Source organism: Panthera onca, chromosome A3 (genome assembly GCF_046562875.1).
Source record: "Panthera onca isolate mPanOnc1 chromosome A3, mPanOnc1 haplotype 2, whole genome shotgun sequence".
Taxonomy (NCBI): domain Eukaryota; kingdom Metazoa; phylum Chordata; class Mammalia; order Carnivora; family Felidae; genus Panthera; species Panthera onca.
This window is the reverse complement of record NC_138341.1, coordinates 81,852,641-81,872,220: the sequence shown is the minus strand read 5'-3', so window position 1 is coordinate 81,872,220 and position 19,580 is coordinate 81,852,641. Positions and strand designations below refer to the sequence as shown.

The following is a 19,580-nucleotide window of genomic DNA, read 5'->3' as shown; positions in this document are numbered from 1 at the left end:
TGAATGAACAAAGAAAAAGTAAGGGTAAATATATCTTGGGACTTCAAAAGCTAAAAAAGTTTTAAAAATAGTGAAAAGATCTCATATAACCATGTAAAAATAAAATTACAAATTTTATTGTAAGATGGAAATAATTAGGGGTGACTGGGTGGCTCAGTCTGTTAAGCATCCGACTTTGGCTCAGGTTATGATCTCACCGTTCCTGAATTCGAGCATCGGGCTCTGTGCTGACATCTCAGAGCCTGGAGCCTGTTTTGGATTCTGTGTCTCCCTCTCTGTCTCTGCCCCCTCCCCCACTCGTGCTCTGTCTTTCTCTCAAAAATAAATAAACCATTAAAAAATTTTTTTAAAGATGGAGATAATTATTTGGAGTGTAAGGAGGACTGCTCTTTTCCTTTAAATATGCCTGGCTAATTTGTGACTCCCTGAAGGAAATGGACCATATCTTTAAATCACTTCAAATGATTTAATCACTAATCATTAAATCATGAAATGATTTCAAATGACTAGGCTAATGCCTAGCACATTTTTGGTATAATTTTTTATTTTATTGTTTTTTTTAAGATGGAAACATCTTTACTTCTTTTGCTTATCAAAAAAGTGTCATATGCTCAATGTAAACTTTAAATGGTGTAGAAACAAAAGTAAAAAGTGAAAGGTCTACCAGAGTCTGTCTCCTAAAAGGTCATTTACTGATGTTTTCCATAGTTTTAATGCAATATGAATAATATATTTATACTATTTAATGTATTCTATCTGTAATCTGCTTTTATAAACATCAGAATGTCATATGGTCTCATTTGCATAGATATACATAAGTCTCCCTCATTCTGTAGCAGCTGCATAGTTCTCTTTATTACTATGATGGTTGGAACTCCAGGCGGGTTTCAATTTTTCCTAATACAAACCGTGCTTCAGTGAAATCCTTGCACATACATCTTCTTTGACACACGTATTTCTCTGGTTACTCCTAGACATGGGATTTATGGTTCCACAGGTATGAACACTTAACATTTTGATAGATACTGTCACATTTCCCTCCAAAAAGTGTATTCCAATTTATATTCCCAACAAGAAATGAGAAGGCCTGTTGGGTTTACCTACCTTTTAAGTCTTTCTTGGGTATATTTGGGGAAACTTGCAGGCAACATGATTTTAAAATGATACTTTAGGTGAATAAAGTACTCTCTACTTTTCCAGGTATTTTTACATAGAATACATATTCTCCTTTGACCTTCATAATAGTCTAGGATATAAGTAGGGAAGACTTTATTCCTGTTTTAGAATCTCAGCCAAAAAGACTTGCTCCAGGTTTCACTGTGAGTCAGTAGCAGTGCCAAAAGCAGAGCCCTTGAACAGTTTTTCTGAGTTTCTCTTTCCACAAGGTGAAAGGACAAAGCTTGAGAGGCAAAGAGGGCATGGCCATGTGGTGAAGAGCCTCCCAAGGGTTCTGCACATCTTGAATTTACGCCAAAGCGGAAAGAATTACCTGATTGGGGTGTTGAGTTTCTTTGGCTGAAATAAGCCCTCCCTTCTGACCAAGCCAAGCAGGGGAAGGAGGAGACAGGTGGTGTGGTGTGTTGGTGTTGGGCCTGTCATGGAGCCCTGGAGGATGGGAGGTGGGACTTCAAGCACAGTGAGCAGTGTTGCCATGAGCTCTCCTTCCACTCCTTTCACAGATGCATTCAATTTAGAGGATACCAGGGAATTCTCACCACTTTCTTGCTGGGGTCCTCTGAAATCCAGTGCTATTAATTCATTTGCAAACTACCCTACTGTTTCCATTATATAAGGTTTTAATATTTTTGGAAGTGTAGTTTACTGATCCTTGACAAAGAAAGAATATAAAGTGATCAGTGCTATTGTTAAATAGAAATTTTCATAGGCTGTTGAGAGAGGGGTAACTTTGATAGTCCAGAGCTACCTTACTTCTACATAGTAACTTAGGCAGGAAAGTTTCTTTTTACTGAGGTCAGAATGGAAACTTCCATATCTTAACATAGGCTAGCAGACAAGTCAAGGAGGAATACTTTGGAAAACACAGTTCTTTGTTCCATGAATACCTTTATGGACAAGGACTACTCTGTCTAATATTATAGCTTCTGGCTAGCCACACGAGGCTGTTGGCTGCTTAAAATGTGCCCAGTATGACTGAAGAGCTGATTTTTTTTTAAACAGTATTTGTTAAAGTTTCTTTATTTAGAGAGAGAGACAGAGACAGAGCATGAGCAGGGGAGGGGCAGAGAGAGAGAGGAAGAAAGAATCCCAAGCAGGCTCTGCACTGTTAGTACCCGACAAGAGGCTGGATCTCACAAACCATTTGATCATGACTTGAGCTGAAATCAAGAGTTGGACACTTAACCAATGGAGCCACCCGGGTGCCCCCTGAATTTTTTATTTTATTTAATTTTAATATTTATAATTTTTTTAAGTTTATTTATTTTGAGGGAGTGAGAGAGAGCAGCATGACTGGGAGAGAGAGGGATAGAGAGAATCCTAAGCAGGCTCCACACTGTCAGCGCAGAGCCCAAAACCGGGCTTGGACTCACAAACTGTGAGATCATGACCTGAGCCAAAATCAAGAGTCAGATGCCTAACCAACAGAGCCACCCAAGTGCCCCTAATTTTAATATTTAAACCTAAAAACTGACAATTCAGTTATTGGAAAACTTTTAAGTAAGTTTCAAATGTTGGAATATGAAAATACTTTTTTGTTTTTTGGGTTTTTTTAATGTTTATTTATTTTGAGAGAGAGAGACAGAGAGCAAGCAGGGGAGGAGCAGAGAGGGAGACACAGAATCTGAAACAGGCTCCAAGCTTTGAGCTATCAGCACAGAGCCTATCTCAGGGCTCAAACTCACAGACACAAACGACTGAGCCACCCAAGCAACCCTATCTTGTGTTTGTTTGTTTGTTTGTTTGTTTGTTTGTTTGTTTTGAGAGAGCATGTGATGAAGGAGGCAAGAAGGGTAGAGGGAAAGAGAGAGAGAATCCTAAGCATGCTCCGTGCTCACTGGGAGCCCCATGCAGGGCTCAGTCCCAGAACCCTGGGGTCATGACTTGAGTTCAAATCAAGAGTCGGACATTCAACTGACTGAGACACCGAGGCACCTCTGAAAATACTTTTTAGTGGTCAATTTTAGGAGATCTAAAAACCAATCAAGTGTTTCTGATGAAAAGTTAGCATCTGAATTGAGATATACTTTAAGTATGAGATAAACACTGACTTTTTAAGGCTTAGTATGAAAAAAAGTATAAAATAGCCCAATGATTTTTTATATTGATTATTGTTTAAAGGATAATATGTTGGATACAATTAACTCAATAAAATATAGTATTAAAATTAGTTTTACCTGTTTTGTATTTTTACATTAAGAGATTTTTTTTAATGTTTATTTATTTTTGAGAGAGAGAGAGAGACAGAGACAGAGTCCAAAGAGGGGAGGGACAGAGAGAGACAGAGACACAGAATCTGAAGCAGGCTCCAGGCTCCAAGCTGTCAGCACAGAGTCCGACACAGGGCTCAAACTCATGAACTGCAGGATCATGACCTGAGCTGAAGTTGGACACTTAACTGACTCAGCCACACAGGTGCCCCTATTTTCACATTTTTTTTAACATGGGTACTTGAAAATAGGAAATTTCTTGGGCATTCGCTCATCCATTCATTCACCAAATGTTTATTAAGCACCTAATATGTGCCAACCACCAAGGAAGCTAATTAGCTACAGCACTGAAAAAGAGCTACACATTGGATGAAACTATACAAATATATATGCCATTCCATCTAAGTGTAACACTCCTTAAGATAAATACTAAAATCACTGTTGTTTTTTCCCTAGCTTCATGAATTTAACTTTCACTTCATTAGTTTACAGTCATTTTTGTTTTCTAATAGATGTATTTAAAGCTTTGATTTTCCCGTAAGTACTTCTTTTGCTGCATTCCAAAGAGTTGAATTTTCAAAACTGTTAGTTTTTTTTCATTAAGATTATTTCTTTTTTTTAGGTTTATTTATTTATTAAAGAGTACATGCATGCATGCAAGCATGAGTGGGGGGTGGGCAGAGAGAGAGAGAGAGAGACAAAGAAAATCCCAAGCAGATTCCATGCTGTCAACATGAAACCCAATGTGGCGCTTGATCTCAGGAACCTTGAGATCATGACCTGAGCGGAAATCAAGAGTAAGATGCTTAACAGACTGAGACATATAGGAACCCCTCAAAACTATTAGTTTTAAATGTTTTATAATTTCTCTTGAATTTCATCTTTAAATTATGAACTATTTGGAAGTATTCCATTTAGTTTCAAAATACATGGGAGAAATGGTTTGGATACCTTTTTATTGGTGATTTTTTTTAAGTTTATTTATTTATTTTGAGAGAGAGAGAGAGAGAGAGAGAGAGAGAGAGAGACTCCAAGGGGGGGGGGGCAGAGAGAGAGAGAGAGAGAGAATCCCAAGTAGGTTCTGCACTGTCAATGCAGAGCCCGACAAAAGGCTCGAATTCATGAACCATGAGATCATGACCTAAGCCAAAGTCAGATGCTTAACTGACTGAGCCACCCAGACACCCCTACTGGTGATTTCTAATAATCACTAATATTGCATTGTTTTCAGAGATGGTGGTCATTATGGTGTTGATTCATTCAAATGTATAGATACTTCCTTTGTGGCCTAGTGTGATCAGTGTGAAAATATTCCATTTGTGCTTGAAAAAACTGTATGTTGTTTATTTGATAGGTGCAGGAGCTTTTATGTTACTCACTAGAGTTAACCATTTTTAAATGGTTTGTTCAAATCTAGGGAGCCTTAATTTTTATAACTGTTGGTCTGCTTGATCTGTTAGGTTCTGAGAGATACACTTTAAAATCTTCTGCTATACTGGGGTGCCTGGGTGGCTCAGTCAGGTAAGTGTATTGGGGCACCGGGGTGTCTCAGTCGGTTAAGTGTCTGAATTTGGCTCAGGTCATGATCTCACAGTTTGTGAGTTCGAGCCCCACATTGTGCTCTGTGCTGACAGCCTGGAGCCTGCTTTGGATTCTGTGTCTCCCTCTCTGCCCCTCCCCTCACTCATGTTCTGTCTCTCTCTCTCTCTTTCTTTCTCTCTCTTAAAAATAAATAAACAGTAAAAAAATTTTTTTAAATCTCCTGCTATGGTTGTAGATTTGTCACTTTACTCCTGTAAATCCATCAATTTTAGCTTTGTATATTTTAAGACTATATTATTAAGTAGTTATGATTTCATAATTTTGTATCTTCTTGGTGTTTTTCTTTCTTCATTTACATAAAAAATTTTCGCCTTAAATTCTGTTGTGTTTGATATTAGTATTACCAGAGAAGTCCTCCTTTAATTTGTATTTAATGATGTATCTTTTTCTATTCTCCACTTACTGATATCTTTTGCTTGAGATATGTCTCCTTTAAATGGAACTTATGGCATGGGCACCTGGGTATCTCAGTCAGTTAAGCGTCCAACTTCTGCTCAGGTCATGGTCTTGCAGTCAGTGAGTTGGAGCCCCACATCAGGCTCTGTGCTGACAACTCAGAGCCTGGAGCCTGTTTGGGATTCTGTGTCTCCGTCTCTCTCCGCTCCTCTCCCACTCATGCTCTGTCTCTATCTCTCAAAAATGAATAAATGTTTAAAAAAATAAATGGGAGGGGCGCCTGGGTGGCGCAGTCGGTTAGGCGTCCGACTTCAGCCAGGTCACGATCTTGCGGTCCGTGAGTCCGTGAGTTCGAGCCCCGCGTCAGGCTCTGGGCTGATGGCTCGGAGCCTGGAGCCTGTTTCCGATTCTGTGTCTCCCTCTCTCTCTGCCCCTCCCCCGCTCATGCTGTGTCTCTCTCTGTCCCAAAAATAAATAAAAAAAATAAAAAATAAAAAAAAAAAAAAAAAAATGGGAATTGTGGTAGATTGTCTTTTGTTTTTCCAATCGAAGACTCTTTCATCTGTTTACATTTATTGTGATTACTAAAATATTTGGATTTATTTCTAGTATCCATTTTTGTTGCTATTCTTATGTACTCTACTTCCCCTTCACTTCTCTTTCTCCTGTTCTATCATGCTAGATATTTTAAATTTGCCTTTCAGATCCACTGTCCATCCAACTCTATGCCCAGGAAGCTAACCTCAATGGACTAGCAACATACCTCCTTCCCCTTTGGCTTTTGGTTGGGTTGAAGCCACAGCAGGACATTGGAGGACAGGCAGAAAGGAAAGTTGGGCTATTGGTTCCACCAGCTCCCTTTCTGCAGGTCTGTGTTCCTCTGATGGATACCACAGCATATGTCAGGCAGCCTTCTCTAACACATACAGCTCTTGCTGGTTACCAGTAACTCTTCCTTTGCTTTGGTCCTTTAGATCTAACAGAACTGAAGATCCCCATTGTTGTAACACAGACTCTTTCACCTTTCCTTTTTGGTTTCTCACAACCCTTTGTAAATAATAAAGAAAAAGAAATCTTTGAACAAACTCTTTACAGTTACCCCTTTTAAGTATGCAGTCTGTTTCTGGCCAAATCCCTGACCCATATACCTACTTTCTAATGGATAGATTACATTTTCTTAAAGCTCTTTGTGGAAGAGAATACTAATTCATACAAGCCCTACTGATTGGCATGGACTTTTTCTCAAACATGTTATTTTCATGTTCTTTTTCTCTGGATATAGGAAAAGTAACAAACAAAAAAATATTTAGACTACTTTGTCGATGGATTGTAATATTTATCTCTAATTTCTTGTGACTACCAAAGCATATATCCAAACCCTTCCATAATACATGCCTGTGGGCCAACCCTCTGAGATACACAGAGGAGATTCAGGAAGGAATGGAGTGTAACTCACCATCCGTTAATCAATCAATAAATGTTTATCGAACATTTACATGAAAGGTCTTGCATTAGGTATTGGGAAGGAGGGCAACATGTTAAATGTTGGGAAAATAACTAAATCACCAGAACTCTTAGATGTATTTTCTCATTTTATCTCTCATTTCATTTATAAGGTAGAGATTATTGTTGCCTAATTGACAGATGAGATAACCAAGCCTCAAAGCAGTTCAAGCAACTTACCTGTTCTCTTACAACCACCATGGGACTGAGCCGGGCATTTTGCCCAGATCTCAATCTCAAGACCTATGCACCTGTGCACCTATTTCTGTGTCCATAAATATGATTTCAGTGTTCAGAGAGCTTTGTATCTGGGAGCAGATAAGATATAAACAGATGAACAGTGAGGTCATACTACAAGCACTGTCACAGGTAGCTTTTGTGGGCTGACATGGGTTGAGAAGGCTTTGTGGAGAAGGATGGGACAGAGCAAGTGGGAGGGAGAGGAGTCCAGTCCAGATGAGTGACAAGAGCATGGACCCAGGTAGGTTTCACTCCATTCTGACGCTGCTGTTAGGAACAAATAGGACACAGTATCCAACTTTTCAGACACCCTTGGCTTGTTTCCATTGTGTTTATGCATTTTCACCCCATTCCTTTTATCTGAAGCTGGGAAATGTTGAGGTGGAGAAATATGGTGTTGTTTGAAGTGATATCCCTTTTGTTCCCTTGGGCTGGGTTTCCAGCAAAGGGGTGGGAGAGGGCTGGAGTTACTGAGATCTCTGTCTAAGCAGAGACAAGAAGGGCAACATGGAATCAGGGTAGCGTACAGAGCATGTAAAGATCTGGTAACTCAACCAGCGTTTCTAGAATGCCAACAACATGCTAGCTTGTGGTGGGTAGATTGCAGTGGGTTGAGAAGTAGGTTAGAAGCAAGGCAAGTGACAGTTGAGTGTCCAACTTTGGCTCAGGTCTTGATCTCACAGCTCATAGGTTCAAACCCCACGTTGGGCTCTGTGCTGACAGCTCAGAACCTGGAGCCTGCTTTGGATTCTGTGTCTCCCTCTCTCTCTGCCCCTCCCCTACTCGTGCTCTGTCTTTCTAAAATGAATAAATGTTAAAAAAAATTTTTTAAAAAGCAAGGCAGGTGATGCACTTTTGAAGTAGAGGGGCAAGAGGGACAGAGAGGGGGCATTGGTTGGCAGGATGGAAGGACCCCCGAGCCATCATTCCCTGTCCCTACCTCACATGGTCCCAGGAAGGGAACCACAAGTGAGCTCTGAGCTGACACCGGCCCCAACTGTGGCAAAAAGCAACCCCAGGAAGTGGAGCACTGTGGTGAACACACAAGACGGTGAATCAGGAGAGCTCTGCTCATTTCCTTTTTCCTCCAGGCTTGTTACACCCTCTTAGGTCAAATCACATCACCACCTTAGTCCTGGAATTCCCGCTCAAAGGGGAAGTGGTATACTCCTGACCATGTTTCTGCCCAGCGAAGGCACTCACATGCCTGCAGACCACAGGCAAAGGCCCTTGGGTGGCACCTAGTTCCTCCTGTTTCCCCCAACAGTATCTGGGGTGGGAATTGCATGAGGTGAGGAGATGGGCACAGGAATAAGGCTACATGTCACATGCTTCTAAAGTTCCAACTCAATACAAAACACATACATCCCAAGTAATACACCTTAGCCATAGACAAAAATTTTAAATACGTCTTTAAAAAGCTAAGACCGTTGCGTCCAAGATTCGCTACCCAGATACAACCACTGCAAATATTTTGGTGAATAGCTTTGGAAAGAATGCCTTCCTTTTTACAAGACATATTTTCTCAAATGTCTATGGGTAAAGTTTAACACACACGCATTTATTTAAATATAAATATTAACCATGTGCCCCTCTCTCTAAAACCTCCCTCAGTTTTCACTCTGCATCACTGGTTCTTGGGCGGGAAAGGGACTAAGGAGGAAAGAAGAGAACCATTTGCATTCGGGCCCCACAGAAGTTCTGGAAGAAGCTGCTTTCCCAGTGCCAGTGAGAAGTAAAGAAATAGTGGGAGACTAAGAAATCTGGCTCCCTCCCTTACCCTCTGTTGGCCTAGCCCTGGCGAGAGGGGGGAATTTAGGTGGAGGCAGAGGTTAACACAAAACCAAACAACAGGACAAATGTGAGGGAGCTGGATTACCTCCTTCCAATCAAAGACCCCCTCAGATGGCTCTCAGTTGGAAGGAAAGTAGGTAAGCTAACACAGAGTTCAATCTACCAATTCATAAGTCAAGTGTGATTGACAAATACAAATATATTTCCTGAATGGTCCCCAAAGTACATTGCTTTTGAAAAGGGTTGTCACTCCAAAGAATCCTTAACTGGCTAAGTATTCAGAAATGTAAGGTAATATATTTGGTCATTGCATCTTCCTGGGCTAACCCAGTGTTTCAAAATTTCTGGCTCCATCACATAAGCAATATGGGCTGAATGTGGAGACAAAGGAAGTGCCTCAGGGAAATCAAAGATGAAAAGATCTATTTTCTTCAAAGGGCTCATTGTCTACTGTGGATATGGAAGAAATGCACAAATATCAGCCACACAAGGCACAAGACAGGCACAGACTCTGAGCCAGACTATTGCATTTGAACCCTGGTCCACCACCATGCGAGGACCATGTACAACACATGGTCCCTCCAAGCTCCCTAGGGCATAGTGATAGAACCTGCCTCTGGGGGTATGGGAGGTTTAAAGGATAAAAGCACACAAGCCCTTGGCAAGGACAAGTGTGCAGTAAGTGCTTACCACAGCTCCTGAACATGTGAGGCTGACCAGAAAGAAGTGACCAGACCCAGGAAACACTTCTTGCAAGAGATAGGCCTTAATCTTTGGAGAGGTTCTGATGGCACAGATGGAAAGGGTAGGATTCAGAAGCACAAGGCTTGGAGATTGAGGTCTATGGAGAACAGTCTGAAGAGAGTGACTAGAACGTTTGCCTCAAGCTTTGTGTCAGACAGGCATGAGTAGGAGTCAAGTCAGGAAATCAGGGACTAAAATGCTGGCCTGAAAAGTCTGTGCCCAGTTTGGTAGGAAATGAGGAAATACCAAAGGCTTTGAGCAGAGGATGCCAGGTGCAGATGTCGTTGAGTAGGAGTTATCAGGCAGATAGAGTGGGATGGGGAAGACGTGATGGATGTGGGGTCTCAGGAGGCCAGCGTGGAAATCCAGGGCATCAGTGGGGATGGAGTGCAGAGTGATGTGGGAGGGATAATGCAGGGGGCAGGGCCAGCTTCAAGGGTAAGCGACTTTCACAGTCACATAAGATTATGCTCTGAGGTACCCTGTGCTTGTTTTAATGCTCTGCTGTCACTGTCTTGAAACTCTTGAGTTTTGAAAACAAAGAGCCCCACAAATTGTGAACTAGGTCTCACAAATTACATAGCTGTTCTCGAGAGAGGAGTATATAGGATGGGCAAAATATTTGGGCATGGAGTGAAGCAGAAGAAAGGAGTCATTCAAAGAGTTGTGGGGAATTTTGGCCAACAAATGAGGGTTAAGGAGTGAGAATGGTGTTTGTGGAGAGAACACATTGTGGGATGCACCAGCTGTCATGGGGAGGTGTTGGAAAACTTGTTGGGAATTTGGTCTCAGAGCTCAGAAAACAACTTTGAGATTAGTTACTTGAAAATCATACCCTCTCATTAACCTTTTTTTTCAAACACTAAAGGATTGTCCTACTTTATTTTAATGAGATACATTATTTTTTTAATTAAAAAATTAATAAAAGCATTCATTGAATAGTGAGAAGCTTTAGAAATGGGTGTAGGAAAGAAGCATTAAGAAAGGTCAAGGGGCTGGTCACCTGGGTGGCTCGGTCGGTTAAGCGTCTGGTTTTGGCTGAGGTCATGACCTCACGGTTCATGAGTTTGAGCCCCACATCAGGCTCTGTGCTGACAACGAGGAGACTGCTTGGGATTCTCTCTCTCCCTTTCTGCCCCTACCCTGCTCGTGTGTGCTCTCGCTCTCAAAATAAATAAATAAACATTAAAAAAAAGTCAAGAACCTCATCTGGAATTCTATTGCTGTGGGCTAAATTGTGTTCCTCCCTAGCATTCATGTGTTGAAGTCCTCACCCCCCAATATGTCAGAATGTGACTATTTGGAGTTAGGGCCTTTATAGAGGCAATTGAGTTAAAATGAGGTCATCAGGGTGGGACCTAATCCAATAACACTGGTGTCCTTCTGAGAAGAGGAGATTTGGACACAGAAAAACAGAGGAGGGAACATGTGAGGACACAGGGAGAAGATGGCCATGTCCAAGGAAAGAAGGAGGCCTGGGGAGAAATCATCACTGGTGACATCTCATTCTCAGACTCTACCCCCTGAGACAGTGAGAAAATACATTTCTGTTGTTTGAGACCTCCAGTCTGTAGTACCTTGTTACAGCAGCCCTGGCAAACATAACTGTCTTCCTTGAGAAGAACAAGAAGTCGAAAAATCCTTGGAGACAAGCTAGAAGTGGTCAGGGATTTGGAGGGAGAGCCGCAAGTGAAGCCATAAAAGCGAAGAATAGCTCAAGGATGAGGAGTGGTTGCTAGTTGCCAGCAGGCCTTACAGAAAGGTGCTGGATTTTAGTATAAGGAAGTCACCAATGACCTTTGAAGGGTATCATTCACGCAGCAGGGGAAAACCAGTTACAGTCAGTTTGGGGGAGTGTGACCTGATGGTCTACGGGCAGAGAATCCAGAGAATCCTTAATTTCAGAAAGTTTCAGTATGAAAGGTAGGGGATGAGATAGGCAGTAGCTTGACAGGAAACCAGAATCAAGGGAGGGATTTGTTCAGGGTGAGATTTAGGGAGCCCTGGACAAGCATGGCTATAGAAACCCCCAAGAGGGGGACCCAACACAGCATGTTGTACCCAATTTACATTTGTTCAGTGAGTGAGAAGGAAACTCACAGGGACCAGGGGAAGGGCACAAAGCCCAGTTGGGCAGCTGACCCACACACAGCACTGGCTTGGCACGGTATCTGGAGGAAGGAGAAGGAAGGGATCTTTGTGCTGCTCCCTAATTCTGGCAGCCCCTGAACTGTGCCTCTCCGTTTAGCTCCACCAGGTTCCTGTAAGGAGCTTGAGGCCTGGTTTCCCCTTACTTCTGTCCCTTTGGAATTCCCCTTGCAGATTTGCAGGGACGGGACTGTCCTCCCAGTGGCTGGCACATAGGCGTGTGAGAATCTGTTCCCCCAGGACTTTCCAGCGGCAGAGCAGAGAGGGTCCTGTTGCAAAGCAGACAGTGAGACTGACTTGCAGACCTTTGGGATCCTCAGTGTGCAGAGGGTACACAGAGCTGCTTCCTGGGCCCAGTCCCCAGCAGTTGTTTTGTTTCCTTGGGAATTGGTGCTGAATCTCCAGGAAGCCACAACCTCAGCCCCAGGACCCCACTTCCCTTTGGCCAGAAGTTTACAAACTTTTAAAGAAAGTACTAGACCCATCTTTCAAACAACATCTTAGAGAAATCCCTAAAATATCAGGGGGATAACAGAACATTTTATTAGTATACATCTCCATTATAACTTCAGACTTCTTGTAATTGCATATGGTGAAGCCAGCCAAGGAGAATTACAGGTTGTTTTAATAAATGGAAAAAATAGAAATTGTGGTTAAGGGGGCACCTAGCTGGCTCAGTCAGTGGCATGTGCGTGGAATGAACTTACAGCCCCTTGATCTCAGGGTTGTAAATTCAAGTCCCATATTGGGTGTAGAGATTACTTAAAAATTAAATATTAAGGGGCGCCTGGGTGGCTCAGTCAGTTGAGCATCTGACTTCGGCTCAGGTCATGATCTCACGGCTCGTGGGTTCGAGCCCCGCGTCAGGCTCTGTGCTGACAGCTCGGAGCCTGGAGCCTGCTTTGGATTCTGTGTCTTTCTCTCTCTTTGCCCCTAACCCACTCACATCCTGTCTCTGTCTCTCTAAAAAATAAATAAACATTAAAAAATTTTTTTAATTAAATATTAAAAAAAAATCATGGTTATGGAAACCATTGCAACCTGATAAAGCTTCAGGCTTTAGTTTATTTCTGGTATCTGCTTTGGTCACATTGTAAAGAAATTCCTAATTCACACAGATAAATGGCTATAAACTGTTAATAGTTTTAAAAGGAACCAGCCTTGGGGCGCCTGGGTGGCTCAGTCGGTTAAGCGTCCGACTTCAGCTCAGGTCACGATCTCACGGTCCATGAGTTCGAGCTCCGCGTCAGACTCTGGGCTGATGGCTCAGAGCCTGGAGCCTGCTTCCGATTCTGTGTCTCCCTCTCTCTCTGCCACCCCCTCCCCTCCCGTTCATGCTCTGTCTCTCTCTGTCTCTCTCTGTCTCAAAAATAAATAAATGTCAAAAAAATTAAAAAAAAAAAAAAGGAACCAGCCTTATAACCTGAGATTTAACCAGAAAATGGCAGAAGATTTATTCAGAGTCTACAAAAATGATTTATCCTTGCAACACACTTAGCCTGTTGATCTGCAGTATGTCATGTGTTTGTAAGTAACATATTTGAATCTATTATGTGAAGTATGAAAAATAATTTAACAATCTTTTAAAAATAAAATTTGAATCAAATATTTGTGGAAACCTAAATAGAGCTTTCTATGAGATATAGATGGAAGTCCAGTACCCTAAGAACCACATAGAACCCCAACCCCATTACCAACCAACAAATGTTTACTGAATGCCTACTCTGTGACAGATTCTGTACTGAGCAGGAGATACAGAAAAAAAAAAAAAAAAAACCCACATCATCCCTACCCACAAGGGCACTGGGCTGGAAGATGAGATAGACTCAGAGAAATTCCATCAAGTGTAGGATGTTCAGGAAGTTCAGGAGACAGGCACTTGTTGGACCTGGGGAAGTGAATAAGAATAAGGGTACTTTGCAAGGATGGAGAGCAGGCTTCTAGAGGCTGTACACTCTATGCTGGGGATAATCAGGAATTGGGCAAAGATGGGCAAAGAAAAGTCCCTTAGAAGTAATGCCAGGAGACATCATGTGAGGAAGTGAACTAGCACAGAGTATGTGCTGGTCTCAAGCTGTATGAGATGGCTATATGACATGGTGGGAGTGGAGGAGACAGCCTCAGAAGGCCGAGTTGCCAGGTCATGTCATGGAACAGGGCTTCAGGGTAATAAAGAGGTACCTTTGCTCTAACCTACAAGTAATGGACAGCTGTTGAGGGGTTTAAGCAGGAGGGTGCTGTAGTCAAATCTGCATTTTTAAAAGAGCCCTTCTATGGAATGATCCCATTTATGGAGGCAGGGAGACAACTTCAGAGATTAAGAGTGATGGAGGCTGAGCCAGGGTGTGGCAGTGAGGAACAGAGAGAAGCAGGTGGCCTTGAGTAATATTTAAGAGGCAGAATTGACAGGACTTGGTGATTGATTGGTTGGGGGAGCAGGGTAGGTGTCACAGATGAAAGAGAGGGAGGAGTCAAGGAAGCCCCTCTACAAAAGTGTCCAGCTCAGGTGGCTGACTATAGAGTAAGAATGTGAGCCCAGGTCCTCTGCTTCCACAGCCCTTCAGACTGATAGTATGAGAGGAAGCCTGGTCAGATCAGTCGTCTGGTTGAGAATCATCATCATGGACGTAAATCCAAAGGAAGAGTCCAAAGCCATTCTAAGCCCAGGTGAGAGGGTCAATCATTCTTGGAAGTTTTGCTTATAATTTGCTGAGAATGAATGAGCAGAGTAATCAGTGTGTAATTCATTGGTTGATGAGATTAGCCCCAACAAAGCTGGTTTCTACAAAGAATACAGTTGCAGAATCTAGTTGCTTTCTTTTTAAACTACAAAATCCACATAATAATCACATCAATACAGAAGCAAACATGTTTTCCTCTGGGTTCTGTTAATGGGTCAGTAATATATTTTCCAGATAGATCACAATTGCAATGAGCCACACTGGGGAAAATACTGAATGTATGAACTTAAAAGCAAGGAAAAATAACAAAAGTGAATCTGCCTTAGTATGACTGCATTCCTATGCATTTCTCAGAACTTGGTTATATTTGTTGGTAAAGTGGCAATCACAGTGGGAAAATAAAAATACTACATAATCAGATTGCTAAAGGGTTGGAAGGGGAATGGGTGGGAGAGTTTATGTGGTTTTTAAAATAGGAAGTTCTACCCTAAAGTGTGTCATTTCTGAAGTGAAGGAAGTTCCGATAGGCTATTAGAAGAGCCTGCACAATAGCATTTTGATGTTTTCCACACATTATATTTCATGACAGTAAACACATGGCTTTTTACCAAATCACACAGTGTTATTTGGATACAAAGTGACTAACACATATTCTAAGGTTGGCTGCTCTGGGATTTTATGAAGCCAAAGAGAAACTACTGTTTAGCCTTGTGAAAGACATGATTGGTTGCATTATCAATATATATTTTTTTCATTTAAAATGCAGGCTTTTTCAGGAGCGCTTGGGTGACTCAGTTGGTTAAGCACCCGATTCTTGATTTTGGCTCAGGTCATGATCTCACAGTTCACGAGTATGAGCCTCTCATCAGGCACCACACTGACAGTGCGAAGCCTGCTTGGGATTCTCTCTCAGCCCCTTTCTCTCTGTCTCTCTCTCTCTCTCTCTCAAAATAAAGAAATAAACTTTAAAAAGTGTAGGTTTTCAAAATTTTAAGGAGACTCTGAAATTGTGAGGGCAATGGCAACAAAGAAATGTTGGTTATTAACATTATGGGAAGGAAGCATGGTTTGAATGATGATGAAGGACTGGTTAAGAAGAGGAACTCTCAAGGTCATACAAAATCACTGAGATACTCCCTATTCAGACCGTCTACTTACTAGGTCATAACTGAAACAGGCCCATATTAGTCCCCAGGCAAGAAGCTCAGCTGACGTGGAAATGCCACCCTGCACAAACATCTGCAGCAGTGCAGGCTGTCCGAGCTGATTTCACCATATGTGGCTCCAGTGTACTTTAGCTTTGACGTTCCTACCACCACCCAGGGGGGAGGGGAAGACCTGAATGACCCAGTGTCCCTGTGTATGGATCCTGATCTCAGAAGCTTCTCTGAACCCTCCCAGAGCTTGGGAACTCCCTCAGAAGGTGACAAAGCAATTCTTCAGGGAGGTAGGGGAGGAAGGAAAAAGAGTCAAGACTGCATCATTATTTTTACCAAATGCTTAAGAGGATACTGGCCCATACTTTGTGTTTGCATTCAGAGCTAATGTTTTTGTTACTAAAGGTGAAGTTTGGCTATTGCAAATTATCTGATATTGTATCGTTGCTCTCTAAAGAGGAGCCTGCAAAAAGTGGGGGAGGGTGTTCCTGTGTATGATGATAAAGACCATGGACTCTGGGTTTGAATCCTGAGACTCACTGGCTTTGTGACTTGGGCAGGTCATTTACCCTCTGGGTGCCTTGGTTCCTTCTCTGAAGAATGGGGGAGAGTAATGGACAGGGTCCTTGTGAGGCCTAAGTAAGTCAGCACTTGTAAAGGCTGTGCAATAGATCACTTGGAAAGCGTGGATATCCAGTTCAACACACATCTCTGTGTCAGGCACTGGCTGACGGGGCTGGAGATGACCCTCCCAGAGAGTCCAACTTGGGAGCCAAGGAAGGCTACCCACATGTCAAAATCCTCTTCTGTCTTCAGCCAATGACTGGGTGTTCCTTCTCCACCCCCTCTGATTCCTTTTCAAGCTTAACTCCTCAGCTGTTCTCTTGAGGAATTCCTCAAGGCTTGCTCCAAGGCCCTCTTCTGTCTCTGTCTTCTATTCTTATCGGCTATCTTATCCACAAGCATTATGTCCATTGCCAGCCACACATACTGTGTACTGGGTTCCAGACACAGGTATCAGTTGCATACTTGGAGGGACCTCCCAGATGCCTCAAAGGTACCACAAACTCAGTAAGTGAGAAGCCCAGCTCATACCTTTTTTTTTTAAGAGAGCGTGTGTGAGAGCAGAAGAGGGGAGAGAGAGAGAATGAGAGAGAGAGAGAGAGAGAGAGAGAGAGAGAGAGAATCTTAAGCAGGCTCCATGCTGAGGGTGGAGCCCCATGTGGAGCTCAATAACACAGTCCTGTGATCATGACCCGAGATGAAATTAAGAGTCAGATACTTAATTGACTGAGCCACCCAGGCACTCCAAGAAGCCCAACTCATGCCTTTTATAAGCACAACTGCCCCTTTTCTAGGGCAACCCAGTTCAGTGATTGACATAATCATCCATGAAGACCTAAAAGGGGTCTTCACTTTCCCTATCCAGTTAGTTCTGCTTTTTAAACCTCGTTAGTTCTGCTTTTTAAACATCTCTTGAATAAATCTGCTCACTTCTTTCCATCTCTACCAGGATGACTCTGGGCCAATTTTCTTGCTCAGCTATTGCCTTCTAACATTGAGCACAAAATATGGTTTGGGGAAATGCTTAACATGTATGCTGAGAAATTCGTTAGTTTCTTATAATGTTAAGCGCTATGAAGAAAAACATAGCAGGGAACATGGCTAGAGAGTCACCCAAGAGGGTGGTTGGGGGAGGCCTTTCTGAGGAGGTGTTATTTGAGGATCTTGAGGAAGAGGATTTCAGGACTGTCTCAGATTTACATGTCTTGAGATAGGAACAAGCTTGAAAGGTTAAGAGGTTGGAGGTGATCACAAGCTGGAGGTAGGAGGGAGAATGGGGAGATGAAGTGGGGAGGTCTGCAGAGGCCAGATCCTGTGTGGTTTTGGAGACTGTGGGCGGGAGTTCAAATGTGATTCCAAATGCAGTGGGAAGCCAGGGGTGACCTAAGCAGATCCATCAGCTCTCAGGGGAGTTGGTTGCTCATACCAATTGCTCCAGCCCCATTGGTTCTGCGTCTGATAGAGTAGGGACACATAGAACACTCTATGTTCATAAGATAATTGATGGCTCCTGAAATCCAGTTTATTTTCTACAATCAAGGGTGTCCTCCAGGGCTGGTTGGCACAGTGATTGTGTCACCACCCACACAGATCTGCAGACCAGGAACATAGGGGCATCTTGACTTTCCTCTTCCCCAGCACTTTGTCACCAACTCCTGTTCGCTCTACCACCTAAGCATCTCTCAAATCTGTTCACCTCACATTCTTAGGTAGGAAGTAACAAGTTAAACCTCCCCGTTCTGGCTTCAGCAACACCGCTATCTGTGACCCCTCAATCCAGGGTCTAGTTATTCAGAACCTGAAAGGTGGCCAGACCTGGCTCTATCAGAGATTTATGTTCATCCTTCTGGAAGGTGTGGTTTGGTGAGCACGTGTAGGAAACCTGGACCTATGGCTTATGGCTCTTTATACATCAGCCAATCGTCTATTGTTTCTGGGTTTGCTTAAGCTTATTTGTAAAATAGGTGTAATGATATTTGCTTTATTTCTTTCCTGTTGGGATAAAATATGTAGCTTTTAGGACGAGAAACACCACATCCATGATTCAGTGTGAAGTGTTGTTATGACTGAGGCCAGGATTCCAGCAGGAGCCTAAGGCTCACTCTTGGGGTGCGGAGGGGATGCCAGCTGCAAGGCAGTGGTTTTCCTGCCTGACTCTAGAGCACCTGCAGCCTCTTACAGGGCCTGAGCTGTTGCCCTGCTGGTTAAGGTTGGTGAGGCGTCTCCAGGCCTAGTGGAAACCTGTCTGTGCACAGCTGAACCGCATGGCACCAGGATCTCAAAGCATCATTGTGTCGCCTGCCATTTATTTCCAAAGATAATCTTGTATTTTCCCCTGAAATCCAAGTTTGTCGTCACCACTTGCAGTAGAAATGAAACACTGTCTTGGAGCCACCAACTCATGGCCCACACAGAGAGCCCGGGGAAGTGACTGCCTGAAGCCACCCTAAATCCTAGGCCTGATAGAGTAGGGACACATAGAACACTCTATGTTCATAAGATAATTGATGGCTCCTGAAATCCAGTTTGTTATTTTCTACAATCAAGGGTGTCCTCCTCAGGCCTCACTTTGACAATTTAGCCAAGTCACCAAAGTGCCTACAATGATGGGTTTGGTGGACAAGTGAAAATATTCTAAGATAAAAACAACTATAGAAGCTTTTCTCTTGGTAACCAGAGTGGATGTGCACAGAGTGGAGCCAAGTAGAAGAGGGAAAACTGCTCCATGCACAGCCCTCTCCTGCCCTTGATCCTGCCTCTTGGCTCTCACCCATTCCCTTTGGACCACACTGATCTCTTCCATGCACTCTTCTGCTCCACACTGACACTGGCACAGTGTTCTCACTTGTTCTCTTTTGCATTGTCAAGAAGAACAAACTGTCCATCTTCTGACTTTCCTCCAAGTCACATTCTAGCCCATTTAAACAAATGAGCTCTCTGTGATGCGTTCTAGACCTTTTGTCTAAACCGAGGCACTTGGGGGCCAAGAGGGAACACATATCATTTCAGTATTTGCTCAGTGTTGCCAGGACTTTTACCTATGAAGTCCCATAGTCCCTAGCACCCAAGGAAGGGTGTGGCAATCACCCCCTCCCCCTTGCAGAACTTCATTGAGAATTTGGGCAGCATCCCCAGGATGACCCAGAGTCAAGATGCAAACCTGCTTTCTCAGGGAAGAGTTAAGCTAGTGATTTTGTTTACGAAGAATCTTGGCTTTTTGCCCTTGTTTTAAACTTGTACCCCATTGAGATGAGATGGTTCAGTTACGCTTTCTTGGCAGCACTTAGCCACTCAGCTTATACTATCTGCTACTTCCCTGGGCATGCCCTATTCCTTGCTCAAGAATTGTTAGCCTGTATCCTGTT

At 43.0% G+C, this 19,580-nt stretch overlaps 1 protein-coding gene across 8 annotated transcripts in view; it reads left to right on the top strand.

The window, feature by feature from the left end:
• Positions 1-19,580, top strand: part of RFX8 (regulatory factor X8) — a 261,067-nt gene that overhangs the window by 38,162 nt on the left and 203,325 nt on the right. For 5 of the 8 annotated variants that reach the window (XM_078444363.2, XM_078444364.2, XM_078444361.2 and 2 more), the window contains one exon: positions 14,370-14,480. The exons of the other annotated variants lie outside the window; for them this stretch is intronic. The gene's annotated coding sequence lies outside the window, so the exon portion shown is untranslated. The remainder of the gene's footprint in view (positions 1-14,369; positions 14,481-19,580) is intronic. 8 annotated transcript variants of the gene reach the window in all.